The sequence below is a fragment of the Gymnogyps californianus genome, chromosome 12 (genome assembly GCF_018139145.2).
Source record: "Gymnogyps californianus isolate 813 chromosome 12, ASM1813914v2, whole genome shotgun sequence".
In the NCBI taxonomy this organism is placed as follows: Eukaryota; Metazoa; Chordata; class Aves; order Accipitriformes; family Cathartidae; genus Gymnogyps; species Gymnogyps californianus.
In genome coordinates, this window is record NC_059482.1 from 852,732 (window position 1) to 875,757 (window position 23,026).

General features: G+C 37.1%; 1 long non-coding RNA gene across 2 annotated transcripts in view; it reads right to left on the reverse strand.

The window, feature by feature from the left end:
- Positions 1 to 23,026, reverse strand: part of LOC127021133 (uncharacterized) — a 122,108-nt gene that overhangs the window by 19,196 nt on the left and 79,886 nt on the right. The window contains exons 3-4 of one of the 2 annotated variants that reach the window (XR_007767170.1): positions 22,464 to 22,547; positions 6,440 to 6,794 (exon numbers count right to left, since the gene is read on the reverse strand). This is a non-coding gene — a long non-coding RNA (uncharacterized LOC127021133). Of the gene's footprint in view, positions 1 to 6,439; positions 6,795 to 22,463; positions 22,548 to 23,026 lie in introns of those variants that run through there. The other variant, XR_007767171.1, reaches the window with a different exon arrangement.

The window sequence follows — 23,026 nt, forward strand, 5'->3', positions numbered from 1 at the left end:
CTTATTTTCAGAAATGTTTACTGACACAGCAAAAATCCATGTGAGAGGTTACTGACATGGCATGTAAATACACACCTAAAAAGAGTAGACTGATCACCAAAAGGATGAGAAAAGAATTAATCTAAGGAGAATATCAGCTAAGAAAATACATTGTCCTAAATAAACTAGCTGGTAATTAACAGCTCAGGTACCAAAGTCTCCTTCATTTCAGATCTCTCCAATGGCAGATGTGCTCCAAAATACCAGCTTGTAGTATAGACTTCTTCTGCTACTACTTCAGTCTTTGATCTAGTTTATATTTTGATTTGAAAGATATGAAGAGAAAATTACTAGGAAAAATGTACCAGGATAGGGAAACAAAATTTTGTTCAAGTCTTTTTACTTTATTCTATTGAAATGAGCTTTGTGGCTTTGAAAACGTTAAATAACCCAACGTACTGGAGGAGCACTGAATAGAGCGGGCAGAGGCAGGGCCGTTGGTGCTGGGTGCCCAGAACAACACTCCGGCAGGGAGGACCATGAGGGCAGCCGGGGCTGGGAACAGGAGAAGCTGCTGCAGTGGGGGCTGCACACAAAGACGTGAGGCCAACAGCTGGAAATACTAACAGCAGCAATGTGTATTTGTCACCTGCATTAACCAGCTCATTCTTTCATGAAACAAAAAATTCCCCAGTTAAAGATCTGAAAATACTAATTCCTGTAACTTTCCTTGGGTAAAACAAACCTCACAAGGAGAAAAATAAAAAAAAAATTTAAAAATTATGTTAAATCCGTTCTGCTTAATTTTGCATGCTGAAATGGCTGTTCTAGTGCACAAATGTTAAAAATGACCCCTCTGAAATGGAGTGGCATTATCTCACAGCTCGCTCTCAACTATACACCCCAAAAAGGGCCTTTTGCTGGAATACTTAGCCAAAATGGAAAGACGAGTAATCGGAGGACACGCGGAGGCTATGATGGCAGGGGGTGGCAGTGGGGTGGGGTGTTAAGTTGTGGTAGGAGAACACAGGCAATCATAAAATCCAAAAGACTGCACCTACAGTGCTGCACGGGAACCGAGAGAGAACCGAGGCACAGCCGAACCAGCGCCTCAGCAGCACCGGGCAGACATCCTGGGCTCTCCTTCCTGCATTCCACTCACCACAGCCACTGCACATTTTTAGTAATCATTACACCTTTTAAAGTGGAAAAAGCGTGGAGTGAAAAGGTTTGTTACTTAATACAAAAAATGGTTCAGGGAAAGGCATAAAAGCTACACGAAATTTTAAATGCAATTATCTTAGATTACAATATTTGGCTTGAAAGATCTGGAGGGTATTGTTTTTGATAAGACAGAGCCACTTGACAAGGCCTGTCACCACTCCAGGTCTCTCTGTTGTCAACTAAAGATGAAAGGACATCACAAAGAATTAACTTCAGCTTTTAAACATTTTGAAAATGTCAAAGAGGTCATAGCTGATCTATTTCCTCATACAGCATATTCACTTGATGAAATTTGTGGTAACAATGTGTTTTTACTTTTCATTCAAATTGGTCTAAAATCCTGGTAATTGATCACAGACTAATGAGAGCTGACACGGGACCGGTGCGATTGGCTGAGCTTTGTATCAATCACAGCTGCTGCCGGTCCACGCTGTGCGTATTAGACTTTCTAATGGCACTAATTGGTGACTACAGAAAAAACCTGCTAAATCTCCTAGTGTAGTTTCCAGAACCATTTATTTGGTTTCCAGTTACACTAAAGCCAATTTAAGCCCTTTTATAACTAACACCTTCCTACATATAGGACCTATTGTTCATGCCTTCTCACAAGCCGTCTAAATAGTCCTTAAAATATTCAGTGAGATGACTCTAAATTAAAAATGGGTCCAATCTGTGAAACAGCAGAAGTAAAAGTAGAAGCTAAATATTTGTATTGACCTTTTAGGAGCATTAGCCAAGTCAGTAAAATATCTTAAAGGCATCTTATTATGCATATAGAGGCTAAATTTTTAAATCTCATTTAAAATAACAGGTGACCACATTTGCTAGAAAGTGATTTTATATTTCCAGAACATATTAGCATCTCTAAATATGAAAGTTATCAGTTAAAACAAGTTGAAATGCTGTTGTATCATGCTAATTCTTCCCCCACCCCTTCCATATGATTTGGAGAGAAAGGTCAAGTCTGCTGTCACTTCCCTCTAACTGATGCTCAGAGACCGTGTGCACTGAGCATGATACATTTAAAAGAAGCCAAGCAATCGGCCATTTTCTGCATCAACAGTATTAATCATAAACCCTCCATCTTGAGCTAAAACAAGAGATTAGGTGCACAGGAATAAAGGCAGAAAGTTTTCTCTCTGCTCAAAACTGAAGAATCCTTTTCCATTTTGGACATGTTCCTTACACTGTGCAAAAGGGTAATAATACTAACTGTAATTTATAAGATAGACTACCAAGGAAACCGGCATTTAGCTACAGATAAAACTGTACAACTGAAACCTGTGTTCATGATAAACAACAGGATGACACATATAGAAAAAGCAGGTGCAGTGAACACCAGTGTAAAGATATGGACTGGGAATGCTGCTGCACACCTCATTTTTTCCTACATACTTGCACAGTTTTTCTACACACACGCATACATATGTAAGAACACATATTTATATAAATCTCCTGTTAACCACAACATAGACTTATGTATACATATGTGTTTTATACACACACACACGCACACACACATGCGCGCACACACACGTGTGTGTTTATATACACAGAGAGAGAGAGAGAGAATACCTGAGATGAAAATGTAAGGGACGGAAAGTGGCACTAAGCAATCTGAAATATTTTGTATTTCAAGCCATAATAACAAAAAGAACAAGACAGAGAGACAGAGGTAAAGTTTAGAACAAGCAAGTGCTAAGGTTTAGAACAAACAGACCTAATTATGCTGTTTGTTCTCCAACTTGAGATAAAAATAATCCTTAACATATTAACAGGACTGTTCAGCAATACTTCATATATTCCACTAAGCAATTTGTATTTGCTTAGTGGAAATAGCTTAGGAGAAACAACTATCACCCATATTTCTCTCATACATTTAAAATGGAGGGTATATGCAGGAAAACATATTTTAATAAAGCTACAGTCTGCATTTACAATTATATGCTAAAAAAGAAATAATTTACTGTACAATTACTTAAATATATTTCTTTAAAATATTGGGCAAACTGAATAAGGTCACATCTTCTGCACAGTCATGGCTCGCTTAATCTTTATTAAGCTACCTATCATCAGAAGGTAAGACAACTGCAATACTGGCTGTAGGTTTTCTGAATGAGAAAAGGAACAATTCCCAGCAAGATCTACAGACGTCACCCAAGGTGATTGTTCTAAAGTCTTTCCATTCAAAACTGTCTCGCTTGTATTTTAAAATGTTTCACTTATGTGAGCCACTGTTACGCCACAGGTAAATTTGATCCCAATTCAATTAGTCATTGGCATCACTAGCACTTAAGCATATAATTACACGCAAGTATCGTCTCAATGCTTTGTCAGACACAGACATCTGAAGCACACATTTTATCACTTTGGTCACTGTTAACCAACAAGTTCCTTATACAAATTACAAAGTAATCTATCTAACTATATTTTCATAACCTGTTTGTGAGGTACACGTTCCCCATTCTCACTCTTATTTAACTGATATGTAAATGCAGATCTGAGAAGTAATGCAATCGAGTCCACAAGGAGCACATGGTAGAGCAGCAGATGGGAGAGGTGTGGTATAAGGTTTTCGATGCACCAAAATCAGATTGTGCCAATACACTGACCCCCTTCAACAACAGTCTGTCCAACACAAGAAGAGAAACCATAAATGAAATATTTATCTTAAAGATGCTCATATGTATTTTATTGAAAGTTAACATACAAAAGCCTTAATTTGCCACTTTACATGTACTGAGAGCTTAGCTCGACGGGCAATGCAACAATCCCTCCCCCCTCAAATGCATTAGTGCTCGAATATATAAAACAAAACAGAAGGTGGAGAGGCTGCCCACCTTTCTCTTTCTCTCTCTCTTGGCAGGTTTTATAGTTTTGCTTTGCTTATTACAACCATTGGAACTTTGTTGGTTGTTGCCTGCTTAGAGCTTACTTGGACTGTGAAGTTACTCTGCATGTGCATGTAGAAAGGAGATTTTATGAAAAGAGGAGAAACGAGGAGCCGTTTTTCAAGGCAGTCTCATTGAGGAGTGAGGAACTCATCACAAATCTTATCAGAAACATTTTAAACTGATCCTTCCAAAATTTCTACCAGGCTCTCAAAAAAAGAGCAAAACTCTCTTAAAATTCAATGCATATTGAAAAAACCAAGCCTCTGCAAGAAGCAGCAAGGTCCCCTTAGCTTTCTCACTTTCTTTTTAGGCCAACGTATATTGCACTGACATTGCAAGCATTTTGGCATAGCACCTTCTAAGAAAGGAGGAGGAAAGTCCTTGAAGAATAGAATTTCCTCATCAAATTATATTTAATGGCAATAATACGCATTTTCTATTTTCAGTCCTAGGATACAAAGTCAGGCAAAATAATGTAAAGGCATTTCACATACTACAGGTGAACTCAGAAGCCCCTGTTTTCTAATTAAGAGGGTTTGAGGTTAATCAGTTTAAAAATGCATTGATTTATATAATCATTTTGATTCAGTGAGGGAATAAATTGAAACAAATTATGAGGTACATCTTAAGTATATGTTCTATTTTGCTGCTTGTTCAAGATTTGGATATAATACAAGGAAAAGTAACACTCATCCAGTGGAATTCTCATGGATCTATGGCAGTCCCAGTGCCAAACAGGCAAAGCAGAGTCTCTGAAATAATACTTTGAGCAAGGAAAGATGTGAAAGAAAAATTTAGTTTATCAACAGTTAATAAACAGAAACTGAAAAAAATTAAGAATTTATATAATTCGTGTTAGTATGTTGCTTAATCCTGTCATATTCATTATTGGAACAGAATTACTCTAGCACTAAAGCAACCAAGAATGAGATTGCTCCCTAAAGGAATCATGGCACTGTTCCTTGTCCTTGGCTCTTCTCACATTTGCTCTTCTTTACTTATATTTCATCAAAACACAAACTGGGATCCAGGTCCCTTTTGCAGTTGTACATGAATGCACACACACAAAAACCTCGTTAAATTACAAGCTCCTTGGAGCAGAGATTGTGTGCTTTTAGACTATATGGGCCTGCATGCAAATACTTCGCAGAAAGTACAGCAGGGGTCCAGTCCCTGACTGTAACCTTTGGGTTTGGGGCTATCAATACAATCAAAAACAGCAGCAAAGTACCAGTGGGATAATCTAGCCATTTAAACATAAAGTAGAGATTCTGGTTCTAATTATGTTTCTACCATCATCTTCCTTCCACAATCTTGCTATTCAGAGATCCTCCCTTTCTCTTTTTAGAGCACAAGTTATCTTGAGGTAACTAAAGTCCCATTTAAAAGCTGATTTTAATCAACTGCTTTGCTAAATTGAGAGGAATTTGATTAAAGCATTCTAATCTACTCTGCGTTAGCAACCTTCATAACTGATTTTCACCTCCTCAAGTTTTCTGGACATACCAACTCCCAGAAATTTGATGCTCCAGCACTAGAAATCCCAACTGCTGGAAGCTTGACACAGAATTTATTACTATCAACACGATCCTTTCTTGTTTACAATGTATAACACCCAAAGGGCTATAACAGAATCTGGTCCACAAGGCAGTGAATGATACACAAATAAATAAAGCCACAGGGCAGATTATTTGCTACTATACAGCACTACTGCTTCACTGGCTTCAATAGAGTTGTTTGTACCAGTTTACTAGCAAAGAATCTCTCCCAGAACAATAATATGATAATGATTGTGCTCATACAGCTCTGTCCATGTGAATTCTCACATACGTTTCGAGGCATTCGTTAATTAGAGCTTCTAAAACTTTGAGTTAGTGATGTGGAGTTGCGACATCCCCTCGTGTCCAATAAAATGCAGACACCTCCAATACCGGCGATCAATATTTTAAGGAAGAAAATACTGTACTATTCTATAGGCAATATTATTTGCTGAAGCACCAAAGTATTCCCCAGAAATCTTTGACCAGCACTGAACTAGCAGAATCTCGCTTCTTTTCAAGATCTGAGCAGATTACAACATAAGATGGTACACTGCTGCTAGTACATCAATCATGCCAGAAGATTAAAGCACCGCGAGTCCCTTCCTTAAAATGAAACCCTGCATTCCTGTACTCAACAGGAGGAACTTGGACTGCAAAGGCTTCACTTTCAAAAAGCAGAATATTTTTGTGGACTTAAACAAACATTACTGCAGCACAGTGAATCCAGAAACACTCATTTATTTGGAATTAACACTAATTGCATTTGAAGACAAAGACTTTAAGGATTAAAAAAAGGCAGGCAAGTAAACCTCACTCCCAGACATGCTGTGACTGCTCTAAAAGGCCCACATTATTTTCCATATGCCTCATAGTTGTATTTCCTTATGCAATTGTAACGGAGATTTAAAGTCCTGTAGTTGACTTTAGCTCTCAGTCTGACTCTTTTTTCCATCTGCTTTTATTTTGGCATCAGACTGGAAAGGATTCTTGAATAGACACAAACACAAGTAGAATCTCATCATTTCCCAAACCCAAGATGTACAAGACAACGGATGTTTAAGTCCCTCTTCTTGGGTGTCAGCTCCTGGTGAACACCTTTATGTTGACAAACCAGTACCTCCTTTGAGCATACTGCACTTATAACTAGGTTTGCTCTCTAAAAAAAGAGACAGTAGACATTAAAATGACTTGTCAGAAAAGCATATTATATTTTTAAAGTGCAACATATTTTTTTCCCTAATTCAAAACAGCAAATGTTAAACTTAAAGACTCTTCCTAGTGCATGTTAGTGACAGGCAAAGCTCCCAGAGGGGTGACTGCCTTCAAAGACAGGTAAATGAGGGCCCATATAAAACAGCCAAGTATTGATGTTGTAGTAAAATTCAAGAAAAACACATTGGCAGACAAGTAAATTTGTCACTAATAATTTAATGTAATTTCCCTAAAATGGAGGTAATAGGTACTCAGGGAATACACCTCCAGGGTTTACATCAAATGTGCATGTGGAAAATTGTGAAATAATATTTTTTTTAAATGCAGATGCTTTGGCTGACATGTTAGTTTATGATGAAAATCGTTCTCCTGAAATGATAAAGGGGAGGGAAAAATATAAGCTTCCGAACATACACAACTTGTATCTTCTAAAACCATCCCCAAAATGACAACTCAGGTACAGAGACTGCTGAATGCCGAGATCATTTGTTTGTGTTTTAGTTTCCCCTTTAAAATGATGGACTGCAATTACCAAATAGTAATGAACCAATCATGTTGCAAACGTTATTTCCTGTGTCATTCTGAGTTATAGAATCTAATATCAAGCTCATTTAAAATATTCCAAAATTGCATATTTTTCTCTGCAGTGAAGTGACAGCTCAAATTGTGTTTAGTTGCAACCATATGACCATGAGCAAATCAAGTATAAAAATTTCATTTTCTCTAAGTGTTAATGCAATATTTTTAGCTCAAATCCTACAATGGTTCACTCTGCACCACACAGGATGGTGCTGGATGCTGCTCAAGTACCGTTATCAATTACAATGTGGTTTCTATAAATTTTAAACAATACTTGTACATGACTCATGGAGGTAAGAATCAGAGAAAGAAAAAACAGAGAAAAAAAACCCTCTATGTCTTCAAACAGATAGGGCTACTTTCAGCTATAAATTGAAATTTCACTGTGCAGGCTTAATTTTTTTTTTCCAGGGCAGTAAGAAAATAGACAATTAAAAAAAAAAAAAAGAAGAAAAGAAAACATAAAAAAGGAAAAATGCAGCTGCCACAAGCTCAGATACTGAACAGAGGAGGAAAGGGAACCCAGAAAAAGAAGTATGAATTGATATGAAAACTAAAACTATAGAATCTCCATCATATTATATAAAATTGATTAAGATAAACAGTCCACAATAAAGAATGTGTTATCTGCAAATACTACAGTCTGATATCACACTTGCATGTGCACATACATTTCACCACTACTGGGGGAAAACCTGATCCAAGTTTGCAGCCGGGCATGGTGAGCCATCTCTGGCTATAAACGCACGTCAGGTTTTCTTATGAACTTGCTGTTTCTTAACACCAATGTGTTGTACATTCATGCTCTCCGCTCCTATTTTCATGTGTTTGTTGCACAAGCGTACACACTCTGAGATGTTACTCTGGGTATATATTCGTGGAAGAGATAATTATTCATCAAACCTCACTTGTATTGGTTGATCCATATACAGAACATTACGCTAAGAGAAGACTGCAAAAGACTATGCTGTTAATCACCAAAACCTCAGCATCATTGGGACCGAATCCTATAAACTGAGACACATGCATCTCCCACTGAATAAAGTACTTGGATGCAAACCGGAGAAATTCAGCAACTTGTTGGAATAGGACTTCTTATGTACACTGCACGCCTGGCAATTTTTAACCTCAAAGGAGTACAAAAATGCAATGGGCTTAGAGTTACAAAGTCACCTCTCACTTCTTTGTACTGAAGTTTCTCTGCAGTCTTTCCAAAGGTTTTAAAAAAAGGCTGACTTAAAAAAGCCACCTACATTTTCTCGCCGTTGCATGGTGAGGCCTGAGCGGTTTGTCACACCCCGCTAAGGAATTTTACATTGCACAGGCTCTTTTGGGGGAAAGCATGCTGTCAGTAATTAAAAATAATACTATCCTCTGAAATGGACTCCACATTTTGTTACTTTATATATGATTGGCATGATTCACATTCATTGAAAATACAAGGGGCTTTGAAAGATCACACTTCTGAGTAAAAGGTGGGGGAGACGGCACGGTGTTTACCTATTCACTTGGTAATGTCCACACGTTCAGGGGAGGGCAAGACCATGTCACACTTAACATTCAAACATAACCTCTATACAGCTTTTTGCAAAAGCAGACCACGAAATGCTTCACAAAGGACATTAGTATGTAAGGTGGTAAAATCATTTGTCCGAGGTAACAAGGCTGGCCAACAGCAGAGGCAGAGGCAGAACTTGTATCCCTTCAGCCTACACCCAATGCTATCTACAAGTACATATATCGGCTATTATTTTAGCAAACAGTGACGAAATTTCAATGTTTACTTTAGTGTTTTTTCTTAGATGGATCTTCACAAACCTTTTTTTTGCTGTTGTTAATTAACGTATTTCCTTGTTCTGGATCTCAACAGTTGGGCTGCATACAGAATTAATACCTAAAGTTACATACAAACTATTCTAATCGAAGTTAAAATAGTAAATGGATATTTAACTTCTGAACTTAGGCTTTGATAGAAAATGAAAGAATACGAATTATGTCCTCAGCTACTTGCTAATGTTTGGATCTTATTTGCCGCCTTCTGAAACACAGGCTGATTTGAAACTTTTCCTAACTAAACAGAGTGGTATTTGATCCTAAACTTTGGCAAATGCAGAAAAAAGCAATAGAAAAGATAAGGTAGGACATGTCTTAGTGTTTGAAGGGACAGAAAAATTAGGCTGTGAATTGCTTAGACTGTTTTTTTCCAGTGGGATTACTATAAAATAACTGGGGAGGGGTTCAAATTCTGGAGTAAAATCTGTGAATATAATCTGAAAGAGCAGATTTATAGCCATAGAAAGTTATAAAAAACTAAGCAAAAAAAACCAATTCCCCCCAAACTGTAGCTTTTTCTCAACATTAAAAAGAACACAAAAAAGGTCACAAAGTTATCCCTCCCAAGAGCCGTTTATAGTCAGTAAAAATACCATTAGAATGAATAGCAATGGCTATTGCTGTCATTACCAAAAATATAGACATGTATTTGCTACCTGTATTTTACAGATAGCATACATACCACAAAAGAAAAATTAGTGTCATGAAAAATCAATATATATTTAAATCTTTCTATCCCATCTGCTGTCACTGACTGTGATGTTAGTTGTGTTTATCTGTGCATGTGTCTGTAAGTACACAAGGTACTCAGGCACCTATACAAACACAAAACACCCACAAATAAGTAAACATCCAGAAAAAAAAAATCTTAAGAGTTTTCTCTTCTCTGTTCCTGCCTGTCTTTGTACTGTTAAAACAACAAACAGGATATAGGAAAGATATTACCAGCACCTTTGGTCAGAGCAGGTAAGCTAGATACCCAGATTCAAGGATTTTTCTTCTTATATGAGAAAACGTCTCTTTAAAATTGTATTACTGGCATTTATGATTCATTCTGCAAATAGTGAGACTTCCACATATAAATCTGAAATTCATTTAAGATATTTTGAGTTTAATAAGAATAAAGGCACCCCATTTTTCAAAGCAATAAAGAAAGATGCACCTGCCACAAGCCTGACCACTGAACAGACTGGGAAGATACTAACTCAGTAAAGGTAAAAACCAGGAAAAAAATATGAATTGATATAAAAAAAAAGATAGCTCATCTATCACTTCTTCCTGAAAGATGCACATAATAAGATGAATTTAAAACAATGAAAAAAAGCTGTCATTTTTTCTCCTCCAGATTGGGAGAATCTGTGAAACAGTAATAGAGGAGAGAGATTTTGTAGAGTGTAATAGGCAACAAGGTGTGCAGCTGAAGTGTAAATTAGCCCTACCAAGGCTATGTTGGCCAACAACCTTTATCCAGTCAGAAAGTGAAATTTAAGTGTTTTGTAAGCTTTCATAAAATATTTTAATTACATTTTTGCAGCAACAGATTAATTAGTCTTAAATCTGACCTGTACTTTTGTGCCTTTCACCTGCTAATTTTCTCTGCTACTCCAGTCTCTCTTTTGAGAAACTACCTTGAGCATATCTCTAGCACTAACATCCTTCCCAGCACTCGGAATCTCGCCTCTGCCATTCCCCCTGCACCGTTAGGGCCAGGCAAGCACTGTAAAAGTCAGAATAAGTCAGGTCCATTCTTCAAGGAGAGTGAAAGGGGAACACATCATGATGATACAACTCCTCAACTACTAAAAGGCAAAGCTATCAAGATAGAAGAAAGTATAAGCTATAATTTTAAGTAATCCCTTTGCAAATGATGAGCATTTTACTAATAATACTTTAAAATCAAAATTTCGTCACTTACTCAACAAAACACTGAGGTAATGTAGGTTAACATGAACCTTTGCAGAATATTTAATTTCTGCCTCTGGCTATTCTCTAGTTTTCTGTAATATATTGTGTATGAATCCTTTCCAGAAATGAAATTTGTATAATGGCGGCATTGTGATACAAACTGACAACAGCCAGGAAATTGAAAGTTCAGGCTGAGGCTTCATCCTTCATTTACACCACTGTTGAGAAGGGGAAAGCAGAGACACCGAGTTATGGACACTGAAGGGCTTAACTTTTAATTTCCTGGATGTTATCATTTTAAATAGGAGCCTTGCTGTTATTTAAATCTATCTGGGGAGGCAAAGGGGAGGTAAGAAAAAGGAAATAATATTATTTCTTTGAGCAACAGGAGCTGAATGGTATAAGTCATTTGCTCCAGAAGATAAAAGAAGAAAAAAAAAAAAAAACAACCCAACAAACCACAAAACAAGCAAAGCACCCAAGGTGCACTAGTTTTCTAGAATTTTGCTGGATGATGTCAGATGATGTCAAACAGCAACTGCAGCCAGTCAGAAATGAAGCTATGCACCAGGTTACTCGTACCGGGACATTCATAGACTTTAATACTCAGACCCTGGTCTTCATGTCATCAAGAGTTTGCTAAAAACAAAACCAAGAAGCAGCAATTATTTGTGAATCCAGCTGAAGTTCCCTGAGGACAAGTACAAACCCAGCTTTGTGTAATCTGGTGCACATTCTCATGCCAGCTCTGACAACGGACATGTGTTGCTGGTCTCCCAGTTGAGGTAGTTTTCCTCACGATCTCAGTTGAACCCTTTCATTCTAGTAGCGTGCCAGACTGCAACGTGAAAATCCACAACTGGATTTTGTCACCAGATGTAAATTGTTGCTCATCTTGGCAGATGTTTTGCAAAGAGAAGTGGAAAAAATTCACAAAGAATATTGCATTACTGTCCAGCAAGTTCTCTACTGTATACTTTGGAAGTCTAAGGGTAACGACCTGGGTGAGCAGGACAGATTCTGAAGCTTGCGTAACCGCTGCTACTCTATTGCTGTGCATCAGTGCTGTGATCCTGTATCAGGTGGCTGAGGACCCAGCGAACAGACCACGTCCCCTGAGCCCTAGTCGCAGCCACCAGTCACAACCATCCACAGCCACTCTACGGCTTTTAGTCAGCGTCCCAGCACTTGCAATATTTTGTAAGCCATCAATCAGTGTTTAAAAATCGTCCTTGTTCATGGCTGGCATACCACACAACGGACAGAAATCATACACTGAACCTAAAGCTTCTGTATGTATCTTTCAGATTGCCATAACGTTTTAGCCATAGTATCTATACCGTACTGAGTATGGTATCTGGATTTTGAATCCTGTTCAGACAGGTGACAGCCCGTGATTCTGGAATCAGCACACTGAACATCTCCATTTCAAATTTTTAAGCAATGTAGAAGCTAAATACTGTGAAAATGTTACAGATAGCAACTGGACCTTCATAACACTAAAGTCTTGCCATAACCCAGCAGATTCTCACGCTCTCATAAGAAAAAATACAGAAATATTGATGTCTGCTTGGTATTTCATCTCCAGCTAAGATACTCCGTGTGTCTAGTAAAAGTCACTTGATGCCCAGCAACTTATAGTGTTATGGTCTGGAACAGAGCAAAAAGCACTCGCAATTAATAGAAGTTATATTTTAAAACTTTGAACAGTTATTATTCACTGAGTATTTCAATACCTAGGTCTTACGCGAGAATGAATGACATTTCACACAAAAATGTTACGAAAATTGAGTCTGAAAAAAGTATAGAAGATTTTAAAGGGAAAATTTTGCATTTGATTACTTCATTTAAAAAGTTAAATAACAAAAACAGAAAAAAAGGAGAAGAAAGCCCTAACAAAAGGAGAAGAAAGCCCTAACAGTTTTTCACGGACTTCATAGTAACTGCAGCAGATGAAATGGGACTTCAGAAGTGCCAGCACAGAGAGAATAGTTCAGGCATGCCTCTGATTTATTTCCCTCTTCTGCACAAAAGTGCTGACATACATCTTGAAGCGCATTTTGACATATGAATGTATACTAGACCATTTACTCCATAGGTAATTGTACAATTTCCACTGGAAGACAATTCTCGGGTCTTGTTGAAAGAATACTTTTAGAAATGGATGACACCTGAATAATTAATTATTCCTCACCATTCTACCAGTCTCAGATTCAGGAGTTAGTTTCTGTTCTCCTCCAAACACTGCCTGGTATTTTTCAGAGCTCATCCTTGTTATAAAGTTGAATTTCTGGGTCCTAAAGCTTAAATTTCATCTTTCAAAGGCCAAGAACATTTCATGTCCTAAATCATGGGAACGTGGAACAGCCTGTAGTTTCTACATTGAATCAACTTTTAGAAATGTCACTGCTTTGTGATTTGAATGCTGAAGTGACCCAAGATTCATCAAGGCTGAAGGCTGCTTATATGAACTTGTCAATAAGGCTCCAATTCCTATTTAATTTCTAATATACTAATCAATAATACACAATCAATAAGATAATAAACTATTTAATCAATAATATAATCAACACCTAAGCTTTTATCTATATGTTCGTGGATCCTAAATAGGCGTCGCCTGTGAAGAAGTCTCAGAAATTAATGTTTTTACATATGTCATTGCTAATTTAGTGGGACCAACTGGGCCATCAGTTAAAACACTATCAGCATGGTGGGCCGCTTAATTAATGAAGATACTTTATTCAGGCATCTTCCCACTACTCAGATTTCAAGGTGAGAAACCTATTCTTTTCTTCACACTGGTGACATAAAAAGTAGTTACTTAGGGAAGCAGTATTAAACCCTGTAAAACAATGCACAAAACGTATCTTAATGAAGAAGATTGTCAAACCCTGGAAACAATGACTGGCAAAAGCAAGAGAATCCTATTGAATGGTCTCACGGAAACACAAGATTGCATAGCTTCACAGCAGAGGCAACTCCAACAACTTCAACAGTAAACAACTGTTTACTCCCTACATTGAGATCTCACTCCTAAAACTTATACTTGCCAGTAGCCCAATGGTGAGAAAACTGTGTTGCTAACAAGTAGGTGTCAGGTAGTTAGTACAGGCTGGTACACGTTCAATAAAATGGACAGTGAGGATACCATAATCTTTTGGCAATATAAGCTCTTCAGTATGGCTGTAAACTTGCCACACTACATTAGCCAAATGAGAATTTTATCAGGAAGTTTTATAATCAGGAAAATTTAGCAAAGAAATTGTCATCCCAGTTTGGCATGTGGTCCTTGATATTGTATTTTATTATTTATTTATCATCAGCAATGGGCTTATATAAAGATTGACTGTGGAAAGAAATACAGTGTGTTATGTTGGAAAAAAACCTAGGTACTCTGGTTACACTATCATGTTGCCATCATTACTGAAAAAATTCCACAAGCGGATATAGGAAAAATGTATGTCCTTCCTTGCTTTGCATGTACAGAGAAGAGACAGGGACAGAAAGGATGAGAAAAGATAACAGGCAGATATGTACGAGCATTTGACATAACATATGCTGAGAGCACTGATCACTTTAGGATCACAGCAAGTTAAAATCTATTAGCAGCCACACTGGAAACCAAAGCTAGGCGCAGTTATAACATAACATGCTTACAGAAAGTCCTGACATCATGCTCTGCAGGAGTTCACCAGCAATCTCCTAAAATACGAATTGCTGCCGACTGTATTCCAGCCTTCTTTGAACAATTGACTACAGGTGGGATGCTTAAAATTTCCCTCTGGAGTTAGAACAATAACTCCTTGAAACACATGAGGCCATTTCCCTCTAACTCTGGTGGTTAGGACATTTCTCTACTGATAAGTCTAAATCTCTTCTGGGTGAGGAAACATTAAAAAACAACTTCCCCCCCGAAAACCACTGAAAAACAAACAACCAACAAAACCAGGTCTGCAGCCCTCTGGGAAAATACTCTGAACTCTGGGCTGTCTTTAAAAGTTTGGCACTGATGTTTTGAAACAGCAAGCCAAGCACCCATGTACAGAGATGTGAGCAGAGTTGCATTTTATCTAGTGTCACTTAGCCTGGAGATACAGGTAAATACCTACGGCCTGGTTTTCAGACATACCCTTTACTGCACAGCATGCTGGTGATGGTAAGTCACATTATAAGATACCCATCTCTCATTCCAACTGTGCAGGGAACAGAGGTGCTCTGCTTAGGTACATGGAATCAAATCTGGCTGCTTGGCACATAGCATAACGATGCCTAAGCCATTCCGTAGATCACTTAAAAATCCCATGCTACCACTCTCTTCCTGAATATAGAAAAAATTGTTTATTTGTCATCTACAAGGAAGAAGGTGCCATCAAAACCTTCTATGCCCACTTTCCAAACTACCCTGGTGCTACTAGGTCTTTAGTAGAGAGAGTTGCTAATCATTGGTGAAAAAATAACTGAAGTACCACTTGTTGAAAGTGACACCTATGAGGACAATGTAGATAGGAAAGAAAGAGGGACCAAGGGGAGAGGCTAAGGATGGGGTGATGGAAGAGTCACTGAGAATGGACCAGCAGCTTATTCCAATCATTGCATTGCAGGTAACACCAGCTAATGAGCAGAAGACTCACGACACAGATATTACACGTATGGCCCTTAAAGTTGTATTTGCACAGATGTGTGTGATGCAATCTAACTACTGATCTGGATGATTGCCCTTTTGGCTTCCGCTGGCTACTTCCACATGGTGTAAGGCTAAAAGGACAGTAGGTATCCACTATGCATTTTTCTTCCTCTTAATGCATCGGTGCTTATTCCTGACCAATACTGCCTTTATTCATTCACAGGTCTTGGCTACCCTTCACAATGCAAACCACTTCCTTTTTCTTACTAGACCCAGCACTGATACCTGTTGTCCTCACTATGCATGATATTTTTGGCATGTTGGGTTCTGACATGAAATCATGGAAGCTTTTCTGGTGACAGCCTCAAGGTAGCTGTTGCGCAAGTACAGAGACCCACCAGTGCTGTTACCTACACCCAGCTCATACCAGTGCTCTACGTGCTTCCAGGAAGCTGACATTAAGTAACAGTTTCATCAATGTGCTATTATGATCTAAATCAATTAGAAACAGAAGTACGATTTCTGACTGACCAAGATGACAAATATGGGAACAAGGATGCAGGAGCTTATTTCAGATGAAGAATGTATATTAGTCTGCTAACAGAAGGCAACCCCCCCACACACCTCCCCAACACATGATTATTTCTACCAAGGTAATTATAACTGGCATTTCAAGTAGCATAATCATATTTAGTTTCTGGCTTTGCACTAAGAAACATACTGTAAAAAGTAATTGGCTTCTATATTCAGCCAGAGAGCAAAGACAAACCGTAGAGTACGTTTGGAAAACCTCAACATCTGGTTATAGTAATAACCTAATCGAGAGAATTTTAACTGACTGATTTCCTTCTGTCATTCCAAACATCAAGAGAAGAGAGATGTCATCAAACTTTTTTTAGTCCTTTAACATCCAAGGGATTAACTTAACAGATCAATTTACAATGAGGTTGTTAAAGTGAGAAGGTCTGTGTCCTAGGATGTTCAGTGGAAAGGGGAGGAAGAACATAGGAAAGGGGCTTTATAAGTCTCCATTAATGTCTGCTGAAACTGGGAAATGTCGACCCTGTCCTGATAATCTGCAACGTTTTGAGGCAAATCTTGTAAACAAACAGGCTGCAGCATTCAGCATCAGCTTGGGATAATTACATGTAAATGGAAAAACAGTAGAAAATCGGAGCCAACCCTGTTTCAGCGACATAGTACAAGACCAGTGACAAGTGTCTTCCAAATGACAAAGCTCAAAAGCACTGGGCTACACCAGACTGCCTAGAGCTTGCACATCAAACACTCATCTACAGAATTCTTTTTTTAAAAATACCATATAAAATGATTTTTAAACACCCTGATCCATAGAAATTATAGCAACAAAATAACCTGTGCAATTTTTGCTTTCAATTCACTAATCATTTCTTTAAGAAACTTTGGGTACTTTTCCCAGTTAGGGAGCAGCTTAACTCTAAAAGGAATAATTGTTTTTCTGACATAACAGAAAAGCAGCTAACTGCCAGTATTTTCCTGCTTAACTTCCGCAAAGTTTCTTTCTACAGAAGTTATAGAAACTGAGATAAGATCTTCAGAAAGATTTGTTAGTAAAATGAGAGACACTACGTGTCCGTGGAAGAGAAGAAGCAACATCATAAGAAGGACTAAGCAAGTAAAATTTTCTGACATTCCTTTGTCTTGAAACAATGAGACAGGGAAAGGTGAACAGTTTCATTGCTGCATCCACACAGCTGTTTTCATCCTTTTCTCTGTGGACCCAAGCAGGAGTACAGATTATTACTAGTAGGAGTATGAAAAGCAGTTTAGGAAAAAAGCAAGCTTCTTGTCAGGGGTCTGAGATTTGCAATGCTGGGGTTCACACCTCTGTTGTAAACTGCTAGAGAATTCACCAACTCAGAAAAATTTTCCAACAATAAGCAAAACTGCTTGTCTAGCTCTTGCCATTACACTGCATTATCTCCTATGCTGTAATTTTAGCAACCTCTTAGCATTTTAGTGATAAAATGCCCAAGTAAAATAGCACTACACTTGCAAGAAGAGGCTATCAACTCCACAGTCTGAATGAGATCTTAGAAGAATCCTGAAGTACATGGACATGGGGGAGAAGGTTTCTCCTATCAGGCACAGAACAATCAAATCAGTACTTTTTTTTTTTTTTTTTAAATAAGTCATCCTCTATATTTTTCAGCACCGATTTTACAATAAGCAACTATATATTATTTGCTAAGAGATACACTGTGCACTTATTAGGAAGCACAACTACTACCCTGCTGTTACTAACTTTCCTATAAATTTGCCTTTTTTGGGGGGGGTGGTGGGGGTGTGTGGGGGGGTGTCTTTCTATCTGCAGTAACCCAATGCTTCACCAGCAGAGTTCTCTGTATTTACTGCTGTCACTTTAAAAGACACAAGAAATTAAAGACTGCTAGCTTCTAGGAAAAGAGTCAACTATTGTAATATTCTCTTCCACATAATTTTTGGACAAAGAAACTCATGTAATAATCTCTGCATCAAGCCCATATTTCTACTTTAGCTATTACAGTTACAGGGGAAAAAGCCTTAAAAATACCAGACTTGAAATTCAAGGCATTCAGTGACAGGGAATCCATAAGATCTCTAGCTACGCTGTTTTAACAGAGGACTACACATGCTGCTAAAAACGTACGTCTTGTATTTATTTATATTATACACAGATAAGGCTCTTTCTCTTTTCCTACTTTCCTATTTTCCTGGATGTTAGCCTTTTTATATTATATAACCATGGATTACATTTGCTCCCTTGGCTAAAGCGCAAGACTGGATTCTCTTGTTCAACTATTAATCTACCCTAATCACTAAGACTTTTTCAATTGCTTGTTTTGATGCTTTTCTGGCTGTAGTCCTACATCTCGCAATCACAACTTATGGTTTTTCTTTTATTTATTTATTTAAATGAAGGCATGACTTCACATTATCCAATATTAAAATGTACATTAATGATAAAAGATGACCTTAAAAATTATTTGGGTTTGTCATTAAAGTGGACCTGTACCCATCATTACTTATACAATGTGAATTTTTTTATTCTCTGCAAATTTGCACAATTGTTTTATACCTTCATGATTAACATGTTAACCCTTAGGTGATTCCAACGAGACCATGAATGTGAGTTATGCTTCTTTTTTTTCTAGCTAGATGTGTTTTCTATATCATCTGTGAATTTTGGAAAAAAAGAATTAGTTCCAAAATTAAAATTAAGAATTTAGAGTTTACTAAGGAAAGTAATCCTAATTGGGGAATGATCAAATAAAGAAAAGATCACAGGACAAAATTTTGATCCTATCAAAATCAAGCATAAAACTTCTGCTCGCTCCGTTAAGGTCACAGAATCACCCCAGGATTCATTCACTCCATTTCTTTCCGTTTTATGACGTCACTGGCAAAGCCTAAAGGACAGTGCTTCTGACCCTGCTAACTCACTGCTCATTCTGATCAGGACCAGCCAGCGTATATTGTGGAGGCAGAAAGGCAGGACAGTCACTCTAAGGCTTCGCTAAAATCTGCTCAGATGGTACCCTGAATGTTAAAGTGATTTTCAAGTCTTTAATTTAAGTATTTCCATTTTTTCACCCATATCAACCAAATAAATTACTTCTCACTCAGGACTCTGTACAAGCCAACGCTCAAGTGTAAAAGTTGAGCTCTTTCTGCCTGCCTCAGTCCTTTAAATTGATTTCTATATTTTAGTGAAAAAAAATCCCTCTCCATGTTCACTTTTGGATGAAAGTTTTGCTCCAACATGCAAGAAGTATTCTGGTGCACCCAATAAGGGTACATTTCACCCTCAGAGAAAAATGCTAGGACAACGAGGATAAAACATTTCTGATATACTATGAATCTGCAAAAGCAGGATCACAAAGGAAATTCTTTTGCAACTGTAAATTAACAGATACCACCTTTTTTTGCTCTACAAAAGAACAATGTTAATTTTCTCAGATTATCTGTGGGCAAAATAATACCTTCTTATGAAATAATATAAATTCTCAAGATCATTCTTGTACACTTGTTTGCAGTACAGAAAATATAAGAATCTGCACATTCTCGATATTGGTCACTGACAAATTCTCAAGAGACCTAACCAGGTTTTCCAGAAATGATAAATATATATGTTTTTTTATAGGACTCTATATATGCATGTATATCAAAGAGCACATCCACCTACAAGTGCTCTCTGTATGTATAAAAGAAGAACGGCTTAAAAAAAAAAAAAAAAGAAGCCGTTTTTTCTTTCTGACAAACGGGCATGAAATAACAGGCTGACATCTGCCTCTGCAGGTCATTCCAGTCAGGCTGCTGCATGTCAGAATTCAAACTGCTCCATCCATCAATGGCAGACCAAAAATTAACGTAGCTTGGAAACTCTGCAGCAAGACAGTAACAGCCCAATTTAAAGTCTGACCTTCGGAGAACGGTGGGGTAAGATGGAAAAATTATTTCATGCCCTGTACCAAAGCCAACAACACAGTTCAGAGGGATTTTCAGTTAATTTTTTTTTATATATAAAATAAAGTTCGCTAGTATACAGCTGTTAAACCGTTATGTCAGATAAGAAAACTGTTACAAAGGCTTTTAATTTATAAGGCGTTATCAATTACATTCACAGAGATGCACTTTCATGGCATTGAGAATTTTAATTTCTCTGAATTACTGATTAATATTTTTTTAAAAAGCATAATGTATTCAAGGTTATAAGTAACATTATTTTCTTAGTGATTGACTGGGTAAAAACTAGAGTTGATCAGCCTGAAAAATTTGATTGAAATAGGCTGCAATTTTTGTCAAATATAGACTTTCTAGTCCAATTAAACAAACAGGATAATCTATTAAAAAATACTTTCTCAACATTCCAATATTAAATTATTTTATGAAGGAGTTGATCAAAGAAGTTATTTAATCATCATAGAGACATACACATTAGCAACGTACACCAGCACAAATCACACAGGTGCCTTTAGCCTTCTCGACTCTATACCAGCAGATAACAGTGATTAATCCATTTGTTAAATCACCTACTAACACAATTGTTAATTGCTCAATAAGCTAATGTAAGTGGAAGCTTAATAACACATAATTCAAACTTCCATCTCCTGTTGTAAATAGCAGAAATACCATATAGTCTAAAACTTCAAGTAGTTCAATAAAATTGAACTGATTAAAAATAAAATTCAACTAATTCAATAAAATTGCCAGATCACATTTTAAATGTATATCCAAAACTTGAGCAAGTAATTTATTTTTCCCAAGCCTTTCTCTGGAGGTCATCTAAAAAGCTCACTTAGTGTTTTCTTCCCTTACAAAGTATTTTTTCTGATGTTGCAAAACATTTTCCTTTGTTAAACAGCTAGTTAACTTTGCAACAGAATCAAAGACACTAAGTAATCTGGAAGATGTTATTAAATAATTGTAAGAGAATACAAGTAGAATACACTAAGCTTTAGTGTAAGAGTTTGCCAAAACAATAACACATGGATATTTACTATTTTGTTTTTATAAAAAAATAGAAGCAAATATGATCGTGCTGCACTGGACACCTTTTCAAACATACAAGTCAGCTTTCCCTATCACGTATTTTAAAATTCAGTCTAACCAGAGAATTTCACACAGGCCACTAATTTATAGTGTTTCTCAAAAGCATATAGAATTGGATGCTTTGGGCAACAAAAACATTCCCTTTATACTTTTTATTGCATGACTTCAGAGCCACTGAAATAGCAAAGTTGTCTCTCACACAACTGATACCACCTCTTTTTGAAAATCTGACAACTGTCAGAAAGGAAAACAGAAAAATTAGTTTAGATCTAAATATGCTTTAACGGTAAACTTAAAGCCATCAAAGAATTAATGGAGATAATTTCTTTCATCATGGTACAACGATACAGAGAGGATCAGCAAAATTCCAAGTTCTTGAGAGACAACAACCACCCAGATTTTATTTTTCATGAGATAACAAGTTTGGTTGACAGCGATGGGAAAGATAAAAGTTCTATCTTCTTTTTTAGTACTATAAAAATGCAAATTAACAAATTTGCACAGTAATCTACCAATAAGCCATGGGTAGAATCTATCCAGACCTAGCTGATTGACAAGTCTAAAAAAGTGTTGGTCTGAGTAATGACCATATGGGTATTTTTGGTTGGGAGCCAATAAGGATCAGCTTTGCAGTGTCTGTGAAGGACTGCTGATAAAGCTTGTGGGTGACACAAAAGCGGGGGGAATGGTAAAAGCTGTGAGGAAACAACCGTCTCGTTCAGCATGGTATGAACTACTACTATCCTCTAAACAGGACCAATTCAAATATTACAGATTTTAAATATTCCAATACAAAATAATTACACCTAGGAATAAAAAGACAGAGTATTTCAGAACTATAAAGCCAAAACAATTCAGAAGAAGATCTCTGTGTAAGGTACTGGTAAAAAACCCTAATGTTATTTGCTGGAAAACTGAATAGGAAAGAGATTTCATGTCTGTATATGGTGTTGTTGAGACCAATACAGGAATATTGCACACAATTCTGGTGTCCAGCATCAAAAGCCTATTGAAAAACTGAAGAAAAAACTTATACTGAAAGAAGTAAGAGCCGAAGCACATTTAACTTATCAAAAAGAAAATATAAAGGTATAAATGTACCTCTGTGTACAGTAAGTACTGGACAGTAAAAGGCTCTATCTCCTCAAAAAATCCAGAACAAGGACCAACATCCAGAAGTTGAAGCTGAGGAAATTCAAACAAAAAGGTATACATTTTAATGTTTGACTGAATAGTAAGGAAATGACAGATTCTTCCTGCCTTGAAATATCAAGACAAGTTGAAACAGCACAATATATACTCTATTTAAACACAAGTTTATAGGCTTAATACAGAATTAACTAGGCTAATTTTAATGGCATATATTATACAGGATGTCAGATTAGATGATTTAACACTCCCTTCTGGCTTTAAAATCCATAATCAATGAAATAATCCATTAGTTGCACTTTATAGAGTTTCTTACATGTTCTTGTGCAGTATCTGGGGTAGCCCACTGCCAAAGACAAGCTAGCAGACTGCTGTTTCTTGGTTTGATGTAGTAGGGAACTGAAATACTTGCACTCTGATTATCACTGAGAGAATATATTAGGTTGCAGAGTTGAACTGTAGTAATTTTATGACCAAATATGCATGTTAGCAAAGTTATTGCACGCTACTAAGAA